The sequence below is a fragment of the Rhineura floridana genome, chromosome 22 (genome assembly GCF_030035675.1).
Source record: "Rhineura floridana isolate rRhiFlo1 chromosome 22, rRhiFlo1.hap2, whole genome shotgun sequence".
Classification (NCBI taxonomy): domain Eukaryota; kingdom Metazoa; phylum Chordata; class Lepidosauria; order Squamata; family Rhineuridae; genus Rhineura; species Rhineura floridana.
In genome coordinates, this window is record NC_084501.1 from 14,858,819 (window position 1) to 14,879,501 (window position 20,683).

General features: G+C 42.3%; 1 long non-coding RNA gene across 1 annotated transcript; it reads left to right on the plus strand.

Moving 5' to 3' along the window:
• Positions 1–825: 825 nt before the first annotated feature.
• On the plus strand, positions 826–18,777 carry LOC133375220 (uncharacterized). Its single transcript, XR_009760103.1, has 3 exons — positions 826–1,307; positions 11,266–11,772; positions 17,908–18,777. It is a non-coding gene; the product is annotated as an uncharacterized LOC133375220 (long non-coding RNA).
• Positions 18,778–20,683: the final 1,906 nt, after the last annotated feature.

Genomic DNA, 20,683 nt, shown 5'->3' on the forward strand with positions numbered 1-20,683 from the left:
AAAGGAAGAGAAGGCTTCCAATTTCCCCAATTTCCCCCCTCACGCTAATTGAAAAGTTACAGGAACCCCATGCCATCCTGTATCTAGGATGACTTCAGCAATAATCTCCTGTACATCCCCACCTTCCCTCCAATATGCCATGTGGCGAATTGGATAAGCCCCATGCTTTCTTTGCTCTATTGCCAGCTTGTGCCAGTGCCTTCACTACCCCTGAACAAGAGACACCAAGTTCAAATCCTTTATCTGCATTAGCCACAAGCCACTGATATATCCAAAAACCATCAACTAAAAACCCAAAAATCCTACATCAGATTAAAACTCAAGGTACCATTGTAGATGTCATTCTAATGGCTTCTGCTAAACCTTTTGCAGGCACTTCTGACACCTCTGCTCTTGGTCTGCAACACAAAAACACACATACAAGTTAGTTGAAGGCCCTGGGAAAGATGACAACAATGGAGTAATCAGCTCACTTCTCAAATCTTTCTAGGAAGAGCAGAATAGCATTACATGGGCTCCTGTTTCAACACTACCATCTCCACATAGGCATACAGAATTTTGCAGTGGAATTCTTTTAAAATGCCCTTTTACTATGGCTGACGGTAGTATATTCAATCTTGCTCTAGGAAAAGCTCTTCTATATCTAAGAATTATTAGTTTTTGTAAATAGGGTGCCAGTGAATTCAGATGACTGAGCAGAAAACTGTGACACTATGGGCAGAATTTTCTTATAGCAGCCAAATTGCTTTGTTGTTCCATGTCATAGAGGCGCAGTTTAATTAGAACTCTTGCTTTGTTAGCCCCTTAGATTGCTGTGGTGATAAACCATAAGAGGAGCGCCTGAAGGAGACGCCAAGTATATCTGCAGTCTGCAGAAACATGGACCAGGAGAGGGCTGAGTTGGCAAACGCCACACGCTCCACGCGAAACTTTGCGGTCATCCAGCAGTTGTTATGGCTCTGAAGCAGGAAGGACAACATGAATGATGCTCAAAGGTAATTGACGAGAACGCCCAGACGCCCAAAATGAAATAGAAGACAAAACGTACTTATCTCTTAGTTCAAAATCAAACGGAATGTTCTTGGAACCCAATCTATGGGACTCCCAGAGACCTGGGCTGTGATTACGCTAATTACGCTAATTAGTATGATCTAAGCTGGATGCGTGCAAAGTTTGCACTTTCGGAGGGTGGATCAAGCTGTCGAAGGTCTGAAAGAAAACATATAAAAGTCACTGCCCCAGAAGGTCTTCTTAACAGTGTCATTCACCAACTCTTGTCTCCGGAATATCTGCTCTTCCTACTCTAGGTAAGTGTATGTATATACATTCCCCCTGTGGGAATCTCTTTTGTAGAGAGATTCGTATTATTCTGCTGATTCTTAGAGGACAGGAAGGTCATCTGCAAATGAAATTGAAAATATTTGAAAGATTCACAGGTCAAGGATTCAATGGTTTTATGTTGTAGTTGCCAGGATACATGAAGGAATAACAAACAAGGTGCTGGTGCTGGTGTGCAAAGCCCTACACAGCTTGGGACCAGGTGACTTGAGACCATTTAGATGAACTGGAATTCTCCCCATTCGCTGACAAAAATCATGGACAAATGCAAACTGATTGTCTGCATGCAAAATACAGAGTTTCTGTTAACATAGGGCGAGTATAACATTGTATGCGCAGTGGTGGTGCTGTGGTTCCTCTTTCAGAAACCTAAGGCAGGACCTTATACCATGTAGGTGGTGGTGGAATTCAGAGATGTTCTAGGGTATGGATGCTCAGCCAGCGCACGAAGATGTTCAAACTTGTGCTGAGGCAATAATTCTGAGAAGCCGTTTTCTGGAAACATTCTGAGATTTTTCATATATAGAGGGATTGAAAATGCTGTCAGTTTTGGTCCTCTGAGTTTCTCATTTTTCCAACCTTACATTTAGTTCTCAACATTTTTGCAGCAATTTTCCTTAAAAAAAACAAAAGTCCTCATGGAAATTCCCCGGTATGTTAGTGCAAATTTCTCCTAATTTTAATTAATTTATTTTTTTATTTTTATATTTTTTATTGATATCCTGCCCTTCCTCCCAGCAGGAATTCATATGTAGTTTCGACTGATATATTTATTTATTTGCGCACTTTCCCCTAACAGAACCATTTTTGCAAATGTTGCTTGGCAAAACACACACACAGTTTCCAAACTCTAGTTGCCAAATATTCTCCGCCATTTGTTATTTCGGTCTGATGCTATTACTCCCCATGTTCCCGAAAAAGGCTCATTCCTGTATTTCCTGTAAGTTACTTCCAGCAACAGTTCTCCAATATTCTCTTTTTTCTTTCTTTTTTTCCACTTTTTTCCCCAGGAAGTCACAAAAATGTTAAAATTAATTAAAATACATAAAATACAATTAAAATACATAATATATAATATATATATATTAATGATTAATGCTGCCACTCACACAAGTAATCTTGTAATGCTATCCTTCTCTTTTTCTCAATGAAAGCTTTGCTTTAGTCTGGTTTGGACCTGTATTTTGGGGTTATATACGGACCATTTAGTCACATTTCAGGGCAAAGCGCTTGTTTCTATCCCTAGCAAAAGATCCCCCTCCTCTCAAAGAGGTATGTTTCATGGGCCATGTGGGTGGCAAGTTCACACACTCAGGCTCCCAATTCCACGTGCCGTAACATTATCCTTCCCAGGGCCTTCAACTAACTTCGATGTAGTTTTACTTGTGCAGACCAAGACCAGAGGGTGCCGGAAATATCTGCAAAATTTTTACCAGATGCCGTTAGAACAAGATCTTCATTGGTACCTTGGGTTTTAATCTGATCTAGGTTGTTTTGTTGTTGATGATGAGGATGAGGATGGTTTTATTTGTCCATTTCTCATACGATCATGGATTTTGGATATATCAGTTTCACCGGTTGGTATTCACCGGTTCCTCCGGTATTGGAGGGAAGGTGGGGACATACAGGAGATTATTGAAGAAGTCATGCTAGATGCATGATGGGACAGGGTTCCTGTAACTTGCCAATTAGCGGAAGGGGGAAAAAGGGGGAAATTGGAAGCCTTCTCTTCCTTAGTTTTTAGAGTCCTTGTGATCCAAAATGTTTTGAGCAGAGACAAAGGGAAAGGACCAGACTAAAGTGAGCAGGACTAGTGATGGCTGAGAAACTCAATTCAATTCACCTTTAATGCTGAATTTATCAAATTCACATTTTCCAAAATGATATGAGAACTGAAACACGGCCATATTTCAAAATCCCCACTTCTCTGTGTTCTTTTCTATGCAGTCTAACCAACCAGTGTTTTACGAATACCGATTATGTGAAGGGAAACTGTGATCAAAATGAATACATGCAAGAAAATAACATGCAAATATGCATTGTGTGAAGGGAATCTCTTGCAAAATTGTGTACATTTGTCTCAAGTGGAGAAATTCACGGGAAAATGTTTGGGAACTTTTGTTACTGTAGAAACCTGGAGAAGTGAATTTAAGACTGGAAAAATGAGAAATGGAGGGAAACAAAAATGGCAGATCCTTGCATCTCTCTGTATGAAACAGTACTACCAAATTTCCAGGACTACACCTCCATCTCTGCACAAGATTTGTTGGAGGTCTCCATTGGATGGGGAAGACTTAAATCCAGTAGCACTTTGTGGCATTGCTCACTTGGCTTCCTACATGGAGCCACTGCTGCTAACTGAGAGATTCAGACGTGGTGGAAGTTCAGTGATGGCACAGTGCCACTCTCCCTCTCGGTTACGGATAGCAACAGCCTTCCTCCTAGGTGTGCTTAGCCTTCCTGTGCCTGCGAGGGTCGTCATGTGTGGCCACTCTATTTTATTTTGGGCACATCGGAGAGCCTTCTCTACGCTTGCCAGGACACAGCTGCAGCTTTCCGCTAGAGCAATGGTTGGCTGGGAGGCTCAGAGGGGCATGCTTTGGGATGCGCTCATTCCTTTGGTGTGTCGCCTTATGGCATCGCTTAACCAGCCACATGTGTTGGTGGTTCATTTAGGGGAAAACGACTTGGTGCAGCGGCCAGGTATGGATCTGCTGCTTAGGATCACCCAGGATTTTAATGCTCTCATCCAGTCATACCCGGACCTTGTTATAGTCTGGTCCGACATGCTGGTGCGACGTGCAATGCACCCCAACAGGATCGACAGATCCAGAAAGTGGGGAAATAGGAAAGTTAGGAGTTTAGTTTTGTCATTGGGTGGGGCATATATTCCTCATGACAGAATCCGTTTTCATGCACCGCATCTGTTTCGAGATGATGGTGTCCATCTTTCGGATATTGGGTGTGATTTGCTATTGGAGGATTTTAGGTTGGGTTTGGGGGCTTTGTTTTCTTTGGGTTGAGGGGACCAAGCTTCAGCTGATCCCCTCTTGTGGCGTTGGATTCGGGCAGGTGAGGTAATTGGGGTTAAAAATGGAGGTGGATGAGGCATTTGGGTAAAGGGCACTCCCTGGTGAAACATCATGGCGTAATGCCTGTTGTGGATCCGGGGGGGTGTCCACGTGGGACCGGCTTGCGCATCATGGTGAACGCCTGTACGGTGGGGCCAGGATGCGGAGGTTGGAACCACAAACCTGACTCCGATTGCAAGGAGGGAGAAGTTTTCCCACATCCTTGTCTGGGGAGTTGCAGTACGATGTGACTGACTTGCCTCCTGGTTTGGAGGGTCTAGACCCTCATAGATAGGTTGGGCCTCACCTGCCTGAAGGATTTGAGATTATTAATTGGCGGATTGGAATTTGATTGATTATGTGTTATATTTTAATAAATATAACATTTCAACCATACATGTGTCACGAGTCTTCTTTGGTGTGGTGGCAAATCAGTGTTTCCCTGCCCCACTTTTCTGTACTGTGCTGTTCCTACTTGGAAGAGGGAAGTGGGAAGGAACGAGAGGCTACTGAACCACTCATGCTTAGTTGGCAAAGACTGCGTCTCTCTCCTAACTCTCTCTTCCTTCTGGAATACAAACAAAAGAACCCAAACAGGATTTGCTCTTGCCCCACTTCCAGCAACTCCTTTTTTTTTGTAGAGCAGAAACAGCCTCCTAATACACCACTCTTTTACCATCAAAGATTTTCCTTTGCTTGTTGTTTGGAAGATGCAATCTGGACCGCCTAGTGCCTGCATGAGGGAAGCTTGCATATCCCTTGCAGATATTCCTAGACTGACAGTGTAATGCTACCTATGCCTACTCAGAAGCAAACCTCATTGAGTTGAACGGAGCTTGATCTAAGTAGGGATGCCCATTGCTAAGAATGGACTTGATGCCACTGGATCAGGTCACACGCACAGGTTGAATCAAAGGAATCACACTGTTCCAGTGATCAGCATGTTCTTCCGTTTTCTCGGTGGGTCACACCAAATATGTGAATCGAATCTCAAAATACCCTAGTTTTCTCGTTTGCCTCTTCCCAAATTCAGTTTCAAATACCAAAATCCTAAGCAAATATGCTCCAGAGGCACAGAGTACCTTCACACCTTCTTCTCACAAAGCATTTATGTAAAGACAACTTCCCAACAGCAGGAAAAGATGAGCCCCAAAAACTTCTGCAAGCCAAAAGACACTGGTGGAAATAGCTGAAATGGTGAGAGCATTGATACTGTTTCCCGACTTCCATATATTGCGTTAGCACTGCTCTTAGAAAACATCCGGATCATTAAAATTTTCAGCGCACATTGTAAATCCAGCCCATGAAAAGATTGGGGCAGGATACAGCATCAACCTGTCTGCTGTAATTAACAACCTAAATTATAGTATTTAATTGGAAAATGTGACATTCTTTTCTTTGAAGATATGCCATTGTTGGTGTACCATTTCAAGATGCTGAATGACACTCTGAAGCACTTTAGCTATATAGTTTCATGAAAAGTAAATGTGCATCTAGAAAGACCATAAAATGCCAACTCGGGATGTCGATATCAGGACGTTGCCAGGAGGCTGTTGCTATCCGTAACCGAGAGGGAGAGTGGCACTGTGCCATCACTGAACTTCCACCACGTCTGAATCTCTCAGTTAGCAGCAGTGGCTCCATGTAGGAAGCCAAGTGAGCAATGCCACAAAGTGCTACTGGATTTAAGTCTTCCCCATCCAATGGAGACCTCCCACAAATCTTTGCAGAAATGGAGGTGTACTCCTGGAAATTTGGTAGTAATGAATGATACGAAGGAGGGAAATCCCTCTAAATGCTTTCCAAAGAATATAAAATATACACTGAAATTCTCAATCAAAGTCAACATTTTTGAATGTAGAGTGTGTTAGGGTTTCACATTATTAAAACAAGACAGTGCCTTAGCCCTCCCCCGCACTCTCCTACCACCTTTTGCCCTCATGCCCTACTTTTTTTTGAGGGGAAGGGATGTTTACAACATTTTCATTTCTGACGCTCAGTCGTTTGGCATGTTGTGCACTGTTAGGGTTCCTTTGCTCAGAAAAGCGTTAAGTTTTGGTCCTCTGAGTTTCTCATTTTTCCAACCTTACATTTAGTTCTCAACATTTTTGCAGCAATTTTCCATTTCTTAAAAAAAAAAGTCCTCATGGAAATTCTCCAGTATATTAGTGCAAATTTCTCCTAATGAGCACATTTTAATTTATTTATTTATTTATTTATTATTTGATTGATATCCTGCCCTTCCTCCCAGCAGGAACTCATATGTAATTTTGACTTATCAGAATAAGAAAAGCAAGGACAAGACCGTGTTCTGGATGCTTCATTAGATCCCACTGCCATAATATTGGAGTCTAAGTCCCAGCGAATGCATGCGATCTTATCCTGGAAGTGCCTCACAAACTCATCACAGCGGGCTACAGATGAATCTATGATGTCCCGAGGGCCAGAATGTAAAAGCCCTCATACGATTTTAAAGAGCTCCGCCGGGCGGGAGAGAGATGCCTTAATTGTGGCAGCAAAATATCTCTTTTTTGCTGCCCTCACCGCTACTATATACCGCTTAGAAGAGGCACTCACCAAGGCATAATTGCATTCGTCAGGAGTTCGCCTCCATCTGCACTCAAGCCTCCTCCTCTCTTGCTTCATCACTCTCAGCTCCGGGGTATACCATGGAGCTGTATGAGCTCTACATAGGAGGGGGCGCATGGGAGCGATCATGTCAACCGCCCGGGTCATCTCCGTATTCCACAATCCGACCAGGGCTTCGACAGGAGCGCCAGTCTTCTCAGTCGGGAAATCCCCCAGAGCCCTTTGGAAACCCTCAGGATCCATTAGTCTCCGGGGGCGGACCAATTTAATAGGTCCCCCACCCTTGCAGAGGGAAAGGGTCGCTGTGAGCCTAAACTTCAGCAAGCGGTGATCTGTCCATGACAATGGGGTAGATGAAAAACCCCCAACCACCAGATCACCATCTCCATGCCCAGTGGCGAAGATCAAATCAAGAGTATGTCCTGACACATGCGTTGGGCCAGTAACAACCTGAGACAGCCCCATGGTTGTCATGGAGGCCATGAAGTCCTGAGCCGCCCCAGATAGAGCAGTCTCAGCATGGATGTTGAAGTCCCCCAGTACCAATAGTCTAGGGGACCGCAGCAATACCTCCGAGACTACCTCTGTCAGCTCAGTTAGGGAATTTGTTGGGCAGCAGGGTGGGCGGTACACCAACAAAATTCCCAGTCTGTCTCTCTGACCCAGCACAAGGTGGAGACACTCCAAACCAGTCGACACCTGGACAGGGTGCTTGGTGAGTGAGAAAGAACTCCTATAGACCACAGCAACCCCGCCTCCCCGTCCTTCGGTTCTACCATGATGCTGAACCGTATACCCAGGTGGGCAGAGCCGGGAAAGAGCAACTCCTCCCTGATCGCCCACCCAGGTTTCAGTTATGCTTGAGCTTCCGCCGGGCCTTGAAGACCAGGCTCTTCAGGCAGGCTTTTGGGGTGGGTTAGGTTTTTACTGTTATGGTTTTAAATTTTAACGTTTTAATGTATTGTTTTTATCTTGTACGTCGCCCAGAGTGGCTGGACAACCAGCCAGATGGGCGACTAATAAATTTAATAAACAAATAAATAAATAAATATATGCAGAGATCCTCAGTGGTCTGAGCTGCGTGTGTGCCCGTTTGTGTATTTATGAAAGTAGCAGACTTTTACCCTGCATTTACAGCACTCAGACTTAAGACTTAGCACAATAAGAAAAGCTACTTTATTTATAGAAATACAGAGTAGATATGAAAAACATACCTAGTTCTAACTAACTAACTAAGTTGGAGGCCCAATGCCCAAACTTGGCTATTGCCCTCATGGCTCAGGAGAGAGAGCAAAGTCAAAGATGTCTCCTCTCTGCTTGGACAGTTAAAGAAGAAGACAAAGGAAGGAGGGGCAGGTCAGCTTCCCTGAGTATATCAGTTTACAATGGAAGGAAGTTCGGTAGAGAAGAGCATGGGTAAAGGTAGGCAAGCCTAGCCAGCTGGAGGACCCTAACACTATCTTCTTTCTGGAATACAAACAAAAGAACCCAAACAGAGTTGCTCTTGCCCCACTTCCAGGAACCCCCCCTTTTTTTTTGTAGAGCAGAAACAGCCTCCTAATACACCACTCTTTTACCATCAAAGATTTTCCTTTGCTTGTTGTTTGGAAGATGCAATCTGGACCGCCTTGTGCCCGCATAAGGGAAGCTTGCATATCCCTTGCAAATATTCCTAGACTACCTATGTCTACTCAGAAGCAAACCTCATTGAGTTGAATGGAGCTTGATCTAAGTAGGGGTGCCCATTGCTAATAATGAAATTGATGCCACTGAATGAGGTCACCCACCCAGGCTAAAACAAACTTATCACACTGTTCCAGTGATCATCATATTCTTACATTTTCTCGGCTAGTCACACCAAGTCTGTGAGATGAATCTGAAAATACCCTACTTTTCTCATTTGCCTCTTCCCACATTCAATTTCAAATACCAAAATCCCAAGCAAATATACTCCAGAGTGCCTTCACACCCTCTTCTCAGAAAGCATTTATGTAAAGACAACTTACCAACAGCAGGAAAAGGTGAGCCCCAGAAATCGAGGGAAGCCAAAAGATACTAGTGGAAACGACTGAAATGGTGAGAGCATTTATATGGTTTCCCAACTTCCAAATATTGAGTCAGCACTCTTCTGGGCAAACATTCAGATCATTAAGGTATTAAAATCTTAAGAGCACATAGTAAATCCAGCCCATGATGAGATTGGATCAAGATACTGCATCAACCTGTCTGCTGTAATTAATAACCTAAAGGTGACTATCTTAATTGGAAAATGTGACATTCTTTTCTTTGAAGATATGCCATTGTTGGTGTACAATTTCAAGATGCTGAATGACCTTCCAAAGCACTTTAGTTACATAGTTACATAAAAAGTAAATGTGCATCTAGGAAGACCTTAATATGCCAACTCTGGTTTGTGTAAAATGAGTGCTAGAAAATCCTAAAGTGGGGGGAGGAATCCTTGGTACTCCTGATGTTGCAGGGTATAATTCCCATCATCCCTGACCATTGCCCATGCATGATGGTTGAGAATCATGAGAACTGGGGTTCAACATCATCTGAACAGCCCAGGTCACCTACCTCTGTCCTAAGTGGATCTGAAAACAACCTCTAGTTCACTCGGACTCCTACCCTATGTGGATCAAGCTTCACTTTGTTCAATGTCATCCATTAAAAGAAACAGCCAACATCTGTTTCCACAGATGTAGTGCCTGTGAACCTGAACTCAGTGTGCCATTTGTTCAGCCCTAAGTTGAGAAAACTGCCTTCAGGAACTGGTTGCCCATTGACGTCTGACAGATACACAATTCATTGGAAAGAAAGAAAGAAAATCATGATATCTACAGGCTTCCTATGAAGGATCAGTTCACTCATGGGCAGCACCTGATTGCTTTTGGGAAATTCTTTTCATTTTGCTTATTTATTGCACTTGTTATTGCTGTATGGCTCTCTGGTATTTCCAAATATTTAGACTCCTATGCATTATCCACAGAATTACTTAATTCCTATCAGAGCTATAATATTATTTTTTATTTTATATGAATCATGACCAAGCTTAGAGCAGATGGTTCCTTTTTGCTTACTCTTTAGTATGCTTTTCTCCACAAATGCAGCAATTTGTACAACATATTAAAAGAGAAACAAAGGGGCTTCATGGAGACACTGAACAGCATTTGAGGCAAGATGGATCCTTGGAACACCTCCAAAACCCAAACAAAGTTGGCATCACAGCTTTCTCCTAAAGCTGCCTTCCAAGAGTCAATCCCTAGGAAGGACCTACATCTGCTACATGTCCAGGCTTCTCCTGAGTCAATGTATTTCATAGTTGATCTCATCAAGCACACCCTTCTTCTGAAATTCCACTGATACCTTGTCTGTGAAACTGAACCCTAGTCCTGTTCCTCTTAGTGTGGTCCTTTCCCTTTGTCTCTCTGCTCGAAACATTTTGGATCAAAATGACTCTCAAAAATAAAGGAAGAGAAGGCTTCCAATTTCCCCAATTTCCCCCCTCACGCTAATTGAAAAGTTACAGGAACCCCATGCCATCCTGTATCTAGGATGACTTCAGCAATAATCTCCTGTACATCCCCACCTTCCCTCCAATATGCCATGTGGCGAATTGGATAAGCCCCATGCTTTCTTTGCTCTATTGCCAGCTTGTGCCAGTGCCTTCACTACCCCTGAACAAGAGACACCAAGTTCAAATCCTTTATCTGCATTAGCCACAAGCCACTGATATATCCAAAAACCATCAACTAAAAACCCAAAAATCCTACATCAGATTAAAACTCAAGGTACCATTGTAGATGTCATTCTAATGGCTTCTGCTAAACCTTTTGCAGGCACTTCTGACACCTCTGCTCTTGGTCTGCAACACAAAAACACACATACAAGTTAGTTGAAGGCCCTGGGAAAGATGACAACAATGGAGTAATCAGCTCACTTCTCAAATCTTTCTAGGAAGAGCAGAATAGCATTACATGGGCTCCTGTTTCAACACTACCATCTCCACATAGGCATACAGAATTTTGCAGTGGAATTCTTTTAAAATGCCCTTTTACTATGGCTGACGGTAGTATATTCAATCTTGCTCTAGGAAAAGCTCTTCTATATCTAAGAATTATTAGTTTTTGTAAATAGGGTGCCAGTGAATTCAGATGACTGAGCAGAAAACTGTGACACTATGGGCAGAATTTTCTTATAGCAGCCAAATTGCTTTGTTGTTCCATGTCATAGAGGCGCAGTTTAATTAGAACTCTTGCTTTGTTAGCCCCTTAGATTGCTGTGGTGATAAACCATAAGAGGAGCACCTGAAGGAGATGCCAAGTATATCTGCAGTCTGCAGAAACATGGACCAGGAGAGGGCTGAGTTGGCAAACGCCACACGCTCCACGCGAAACTTTGCCGTCATCCAGCAGTTGTTATGGCTCTGAAGCAGGAAGGACAACATGAATGATGCTCAAAGGTAATTGACGAGAACGCCCAGACGCCCAAAATGAAATAGAAGACAAAACGTACTTATCTCTTAGTTCAAAATCAAACGGAATGTTCTTGGAACCCAATCTATGGGACTCCCAGAGACCTGGGCTGTGATTACGCTAATTACGCTAATTAGTATGATCTAAGCTGGATGCGTGCAAAGTTTGCACTTTCGGAGGGTGGATCAAGCTGTCGAAGGTCTGAAAGAAAACATATAAAAGTCACTGCCCCAGAAGGTCTTCTTAACAGTGTCATTCACCAACTCTTGTCTCCGGAATATCTGCTCTTCCTACTCTAGGTAAGTGTATGTATATACATTCCCCCTGTGGGAATCTCTTTTGTAGAGAGATTCGTATTATTCTGCTGATTCTTAGAGGACAGGAAGGTCATCTGCAAATGAAATTGAAAATATTTGAAAGATTCACAGGTCAAGGATTCAATGGTTTTATGTTGTAGTTGCCAGGATACATGAAGGAATAACAAACAAGGTGCTGGTGCTGGTGTGCAAAGCCCTACACAGCTTGGGACCAGGTGACTTGAGACCATTTAGATGAACTGGAATTCTCCCCATTCGCTGACAAAAATCATGGACAAATGCAAACTGATTGTCTGCATGCAAAATACAGAGTTTCTGTTAACATAGGGCGAGTATAACATTGTATGTGCAGTGGTGGTGCTGTGGTTCCTCTTTCAGAAACCTAAGGCAGGACCTTATACCATGTAGGTGGTGGTGGAATTCAGAGATGTTCTAGGGTATGGATGCTCAGCCAGCGCACGAAGATGTTCAAACTTGTGCTGAGGCAATAATTCTGAGAAGCCGTTTTCTGGAAACATTCTGAGATTTTTCATATATAGAGGGATTGAAAATGCTGTCAGTTTTGGTCCTCTGAGTTTCTCATTTTTCCAACCTTACATTTAGTTCTCAACATTTTTGCAGCAATTTTCCTTAAAAAAAACAAAAGTCCTCATGGAAATTCCCCGGTATGTTAGTGCAAATTTCTCCTAATTTTAATTAATTTATTTTTTTATTTTTATATTTTTTATTGATATCCTGCCCTTCCTCCCAGCAGGAATTCATATGTAGTTTCGACTGATATATTTATTTATTTGCGCACTTTCCCCTAACAGAACCATTTTTGCAAATGTTGCTTGGCAAAACACACACACAGTTTCCAAACTCTAGTTGCCAAATATTCTCCGCCATTTGTTATTTCGGTCTGATGCTATTACTCCCCATGTTCCCGAAAAAGGCTCATTCCTGTATTTCCTGTAAGTTACTTCCAGCAACAGTTCTCCAATATTCTCTTTTTTCTTTCTTTTTTTCCACTTTTTTCCCCAGGAAGTCACAAAAATGTTAAAATTAATTAAAATACATAAAATACAATTAAAATACATAATATATAATATATATATATTAATGATTAATGCTGCCACTCACACAAGTAATCTTGTAATGCTATCCTTCTCTTTTTCTCAATGAAAGCTTTGCTTTAGTCTGGTTTGGACCTGTATTTTGGGGTTATATACGGACCATTTAGTCACATTTCAGGGCAAAGTGCTTGTTTCTATCCCTAGCAAAAGATCCCCCTCCTCTCAAAGAGGTATGTTTCATGGGCCATGTGGGTGGCAAGTTCACACACTCAGGCTCCCAATTCCACGTGCCGTAACATTATCCTTCCCAGGGCCTTCAACTAACTTCGATGTAGTTTTACTTGTGCAGACCAAGACCAGAGGGTGCCGGAAATATCTGCAAAATTTTTACCAGATGCCGTTAGAACAAGATCTTCATTGGTACCTTGGGTTTTAATCTGATCTAGGTTGTTTTGTTGTTGATGATGAGGATGAGGATGGTTTTATTTGTCCATTTCTCATACGATCATGGATTTTGGATATATCAGTTTCACCGGTTGGTATTCACCGGTTCCTCCGGTATTGGAGGGAAGGTGGGGACATACAGGAGATTATTGAAGAAGTCATGCTAGATGCATGATGGGACAGGGTTCCTGTAACTTGCCAATTAGCGGAAGGGGGAAAAAGGGGGAAATTGGAAGCCTTCTCTTCCTTAGTTTTTAGAGTCCTTGTGATCCAAAATGTTTTGAGCAGAGACAAAGGGAAAGGACCAGACTAAAGTGAGCAGGACTAGTGATGGCTGAGAAACTCAATTCAATTCACCTTTAATGCTGAATTTATCAAATTCACATTTTCCAAAATGATATGAGAACTGAAACACGGCCATATTTCAAAATCCCCACTTCTCTGTGTTCTTTTCTATGCAGTCTAACCAACCAGTGTTTTACGAATACCGATTATGTGAAGGGAAACTGTGATCAAAATGAATACATGCAAGAAAATAACATGCAAATATGCATTGTGTGAAGGGAATCTCTTGCAAAATTGTGTACATTTGTCTCAAGTGGAGAAATTCACGGGAAAATGTTTGGGAACTTTTGTTACTGTAGAAACCTGGAGAAGTGAATTTAAGACTGGAAAAATGAGAAATGGAGGGAAACAAAAATGGCAGATCCTTGCATCTCTCTGTATGAAACAGTACTACCAAATTTCCAGGACTACACCTCCATCTCTGCACAAGATTTGTTGGAGGTCTCCATTGGATGGGGAAGACTTAAATCCAGTAGCACTTTGTGGCATTGCTCACTTGGCTTCCTACATGGAGCCACTGCTGCTAACTGAGAGATTCAGACGTGGTGGAAGTTCAGTGATGGCACAGTGCCACTCTCCCTCTCGGTTACGGATAGCAACAGCCTCCTGGCAACGTCCTGATATCGACATCCCGAGTTGGCATTTTATGGTCTTTCTAGATGCACATTTACTTTTCATGAAACTATATAGCTAAAGTGCTTCAGAGTGCCATTCAGCATCTTGAAATGGTACACCAACAATGGCATATCATCAAAGAAAAGAATGTCACATTTTCCACTTAAATTACTATCATTTAGGTTGTTAATTACAACAGACAGGTTGATGCTGTATCCTGCCCCAATCTTGTCTTGGGCTGGATCTACCATGTGCTCTTAAGTTTTTAATACCTTAATGATCCGAATGTTTTATAAGAACAGTGATGACTCACCATATGGAAGTCAGGAAACAGTATAAATGCTCTCACCATTTCAGTTATTTCCACCAGTGTCTTTTGGCGTCCCACGATTTTTGGGGGTCATCTTTTCCTGCTGTTGGTAAGTTGTCTTTACATAAATGCTTTGTGAGAAGAGGGTGTGAAGGTACTCTGTGCCTCTGGAGCATATTTGCTTGGGATTTTGGTATTTGAAACTGAATTTGGGAAGAGGCAAACGAGAAAACTAGGGTATTTTGAGATTCGACTCACGTATTTGGTGTGACTCACCGAGAAAACGGAAGACCATGCTGATCACTGGAACAGTGTGATTCCTTTGATTCAACCTGGGTGTGTGACCTGATCCAGTGGCATCAAGTGCATTCTTAGCAATGGGCATCCCTACCTAGAGCAAGCTCCATTCAACTCAATGAGGTTTGCTTCTGAGTAGGCATAGGTAGGATTTCACTGTCAGTCTAGGAATATTTGCAAATCTTGGTTCGAACATGATTGTATAGCTCAGAAGAAACTCCTTATTGCAAAGTATAGAGCTTATAGAGACACCAATTCCCCTCCACTATTTTTACAATGGATGGAGGAGAAAAAACATTATGAACAGTTAAAGTCAAAAAAGCTCTGTCACAAAAAGAAGACTGGCAATGTCTGTTAAAAGCATCCAGAGTAAAGGATTCATCTACCTTTTGGAAATTAGTCACAAAGGGTTAGCCTAGTTCCATGCCTAACTTGGATTCTCATATATCAGTGGCTACCTGGGAAGACCACTTCACCAAAATCTATTGAAGAGAACAGATATATTATCAGCCAATCAAGTCCCAGGGTCACGATTTCCCTGAATGGCCTCCTGTCCCCTCTAAAGAAGTAGTCGATCTAATTGCTAAATTGAAATCAGGAAAAGCACCTGGTTTGGATAATATTCCACCAGAGCTTTTCAAAGCTAATGTTGACTGGTGGGCGCCGGTTGTAGTTACCCTATTCACACGTATTGACTCTGACATTGTCATTCCAGATGACTGGGGCTTGGCAATAATTATTCCAATCTTCAAAAAAGGTACTAGATCTGATCCGGCCAATTACAGACCGATCAGTCTGTTAAATATTATGCCAGCCACTTAAGTGACAAACTTCAAACTTGGATGGAACAAGAAAATATTCTTGAGGAAGAACAGGAGTGATTTAGAGCTGGTCGCTCCACAATGGATCACGGTCTTGTCTTATCCCATCTGATAGAAAAATATTCAACGCCCCCTGGAGGAGCTCTTTATACAGCATTTATCGATTTTAAGGCAGCCTTCAACATGACACCTAGATATAAACTTGGGAAAAGCTAGAGTCTACTAATATAGACAGACACCTGCTTGCTCTAATAAGTTGTCTATATGAATCCACCTATTTACGAATTAGATGCAATAGCGCTGGTCATCTATCCAAGGCCATTCCCACATTCAAAGGTGTTAAACAGGGATGCATTTTGGCTCCCAGGCTGTTTAATCTATATATCAACTCCTTGGTTAAAACTCTGTCATCTATAGGAAATCATTCTCCCAGTTTATCCAAGAGGCCTACATCTATTCTCCTATATGCTGATGATCTTCTTCTCCTCTGGTTGACCCCTGTGGGGTTGAGACGATTAATGAATGCCCTTGCTAGTTACTGCAAGAATGAGCTCCTGGAAATTAACCATAACAAATCAAAAGTTGTGGTCTTTTCCAGAAGAAGATTAAAACACCGTTGGCATATCACCGATCATCCTGCAGAGCAGGTTAAATCCTTTAGATATCTTGGGATGATATTTCATTCCTCAGGATCCTGGCGCCCCCAAGTAAACAATGCTACTGCCAACACTCACAGAACCACTAAGGTGCTTCTTTCCTTTTATTATAAGAAAGGAGGACAGTATGTTCCTTCCGCCATTCAGATTTTTGCGGCCAAAGTAATCGCCCAGCTATTATATGGTGCCCAAATGGGTACTTATAATGACTACGCACCTTTGGAGGTAGTTCAGACAAAACTTTTGAGATCAATTCTCGGTACTCCATCCTGTGTCCCTAACTCCATATTGCGCCTAGAAGCAGGTCTCATTACGATCGAGGCCCACATTTGGTTGCTTAAATTTAAATTATGGCTAAAATGGTTGTTTGTCCCGGTAGGTTTGGCCCCATTAACATTAACTGATGCTTTTTGCTCAAAATGGAAAAAGTCCCTAACAAGCAAGTCACTATCTTTAGGGTTCTCTCTACCTATGATTTTGACATTGGGTTTCTCCAAAGCAAAATCCCTCATTTTCCAAAGAATTTATGACATAGAATTACAAGCCCATTTAACCAGGACGGAAACATACCCAGACCTTAGGTTTAACACAAGGTTATTTGCTCTGGCTCATCATTGGTTTAATTTGACTGTCCCAAGGTTTAGGAGGGTGTTTACCCTTGCAAAATTGAATGTGCTACCATCGACACTCTTGGAGGGCAGATTCAAAAAGATGAAATATGATGAACGGATATGCCCATGTGGCAATGATGCAGTGGAGTCGGTTTGTCATGTGTTACACTGCCCTTTTTATCATGATCTTCGAGCCATTCTAATTACACCAGTTGTGCAGAGAATTCCTCCTAGTGATGAAAGCTTCGCTGTGGGTTATCTTTTGTCCGATCATGTCTCTTTTGTGACAGCTAAGGGAGCTCGTTTCTGTGCTGCCGCTATCCGTGTCAGGAAGATTGTGGTGTCTGCTTAACTTGTGCGAGATTCTCAGTCGCTTTCTACTAATTGAATGTAATATTATTATACTCTGCTGATGTTGTCTGTTCTGTAAAATATTTTGGAGAAACTGATGCTCCTCGTGGTGATTTATCGTCTGATAAATTCCTACTTTGCTGAAATGTCAAGCATCATTTTAAGTCTTATAGGAAAAGTGGAAAGGAAAATACTTGGTTTTTAAAGTGATGTTTTAGTGATAAATATTGGTTTCATACATATCTTAATGTTCTTGTTTGGTCTATGACTGTAATAAATTTTATCGATTTGCAAGCGATATGCAAGCTTCCCTTATGCGTGCACAGGGCAGTCCAGTTTGCATCTTCCAAACAACAAGCAAAGGAAAATCTTTGATGGTAAAAGAGTGGTGTATTTGCAGAAGTTGTTTCTGCTGTTAAAAAAAACAGGAATTTTTAGAAGTGTGGCAAGAGACCTCCTGTTTGGGTTCTTCTGTTTGTATTCCAGAAGAGAGAGTTAGGGTCCTCCAGCTGACTAGGCTTGCCTACCTTTACCTGTTTAAATGAGTAAACTAGTATTCAAGTGCACAGCAACATTCACCAGACTAAATTATTCCATTCCCTCTCCCCCCAGCTGCTTTCTGGACTGGAACGTCATCTGTCAACTTCAGAGTGATGGATTCACGGCCACGGATAATATTCCGTCCTATTCATGGTTATATTCCTCGCCTGTCTATTGGAATCCCCAAAGCATTTTTGAATGCCCTCAGACCCCCATTCCTCCTGTGCAACAACCCTGCCCAGAGATGTGAAGGGTTTTCAGGCCCTAGCTTTCCTTACGCTTTATCTGAAATTCATTTCCAACCCCTGATGCAACCAAACTCATTTCTTTACAATCCGAGCACAAGCTCACATCTCCTCGGGTGACAGCTGTGCAGGATGAGCTGGCCCCTTCATTGAATGGGAACATGATCATCACAGGATTGGAATGAAATGGTACCCGAATTGCACAAAATGGATTCACAGCAGATTATTGTATGGGTGTTTGTGCCAGAAATGTTGAGCCTCCCCATCCAGATAAACAAGAGTAGACTGGATCTATGATTGCTCATCACCTCTGACACTCGTACCTACACCTGCCTGCTCAAAGCTTCATTTAGGTTTCCCTCCAATTCTCTTAGATATGGACCTTTTTTCTTCCTTTCTTTCAAGGCAACCTGAAGACACTTTGACCAAAATGCATGGGATCCCAAATTCACTTATCATTCTTTGATGGATCTCTGAATATTTCTCAGGTCTGCAAGGTTTATGGTGCTTCCGCTTTCCCGAGAAGATCTGTTTTTTCACTGTGTACCTATGCCTTGTCTCATTTTACTCCTCATTCATCTGTCATTTCACTCTTCTGCACAAAATGTATTGTTCACCTGTTGAAGCTGCTCATCATAGAAATGCTTTTGTGAACTCCTCTTCCCCCTGCAATAAACCTCATCTATCTGCATCAAAATGATCTGTTGTGGTCCTCCTGTGTTTTACTCCTTTGGGGCAATCAGGTTTCGATTCCGGTTGGGTGAGAATTGTTCGAGATAGAAGTGATTTTAGGAAAGAGAGTGTTGAGAGTTCAACACTAAAATAGTAAAGTCATAGTGTCTGATCACAGTGTAAGGTCCCAACGTCCAATTCCAGCATCCTCTTCAAAAGAATTAAACATCTGGGTTGAACTCTCCCTCCTCAGATATTAAGACCTGAGCTGAGTTTTGTCGAATTATTTCCCCTCATTGTCAAGGTATCTCTCAGGACTGTTGTTGAAATTGGATCAAGGCATCACCATTTCTAGAAAGAGATTCCCACTAGTATTCTGTAAGGTGGCGCTCAACGGATCAATGTGGTTTGACATTCTGTTCTAGTATAGAATCCAATTTCATCTGGAACATCCTGCAAGTAGGAATGTCTCACAAAGCATCAAAGATGATTCAACAGAGCAAAGAATGTGTTATGGTGTGTGTGACAGAGCTGCTCAATTTTTTATTTTTTAAAAAATCTATCCAATAAACAGAGTGCAATGCATAATGTTTTTTGTTCTTTTTTATAAAAACAGTTCAAACATCTTAAATGTATCATTTTCATCATGATTTCAAAATAATGGGGGGAAACCATGGTGTTCTGACGTTTCCCCTCATATTGGAGTTTTTGACAGTGGGCTTTAAGCGCAAGATGAGATGATGGTTTGTTACAAATGGAACTTGGACTTTCTCATGAGCACAGCATCTGCTGCTACAGCCCTTCTCCTTCCCCTCCTCTCCGCTTGTCATTTCACTGTCAGAAGACTATCCTTGGTGGGTCTGTGTGAGCGTTGTTGTCTTTGTTGCATATGTACATGCACAAAGTTACATGGGTGGGAACTCTTTCATTTCATTTCAAAAAAACCTTTCCAATAAACACGGTGTCCTTACCTCACATCAGCTTCTTTATTTTTTAAGGCTGTGCTTGGTGCCCAGCAAGAGATGCCAGAGATTCCAGAAGGTAGTACAGGCTGAGAGTTTCTTGAACCCCTGGCCCCTGGAGGCTTATGACATGCCCCAGGGCATTATACTCTCTCAGATGCTATTTCACATCAACCTGAAGCTGGGAGCGATGAGGAGATCTGGAGGGAGATATGAGGAATGGGCCGTAGCTCAGCTGTTCTGCATGCAGAAGGTGTGACGTTCAACCCCTGGCATCTCCAGGTTGAGCTGGGACAGACCCCTGCATGAATCCCTGGAGAGCTGCTGCTGCTCAGTGTAGATGCACCAGTGGGTCTGGCCCAGTATAAGACATGTTTCTATCTTCCTAAGTCTGGCCACTGTGAGCCAATCACATAAGGCTAAAAAAAGAGAGGCAGCAATGGCCAAGGGGAACACCTCCAACAATTCCTACTTTTAAAAAAGAAAATTGCAACGCCCTCGCTGCCCAAGGGTGGGTGGCCAGGACTCTGACCGTCTTAGAGGAGAAGTGAGTGGGGTGGCACAGTAACTCAAACAATAGCCCAGGTATGGTTCTCCCTGCCGGTCCAAAGAGTTTCTCACCTGCTCCTCCTGATGGAGGAAACTTCTGCAGACTTCCTCCTCTAATGATGGGAGGGACGTTCACCCTGGTTGAAGGGACAGGGGTGGCATTTGCTTCCTAGCTTTGGATATGACAGCCGGTTTTAAGAGGGGGCATTAGCCTACTGGGATGGCATAACTCTTTCCCAATTATTGATTTTCAGTACATACAATAATAAATAATAATACATTTAATTTCTGTGTCGCCTATCTGGCCAAAGGCCACTCTAGGCGGCGTACAAAACAGTTAAAACACAATGAGATAAAATACAATAATACAATAAAAACAGTATGAGAGCAATACAGCAGCAACAATATTAAAACAGGGTA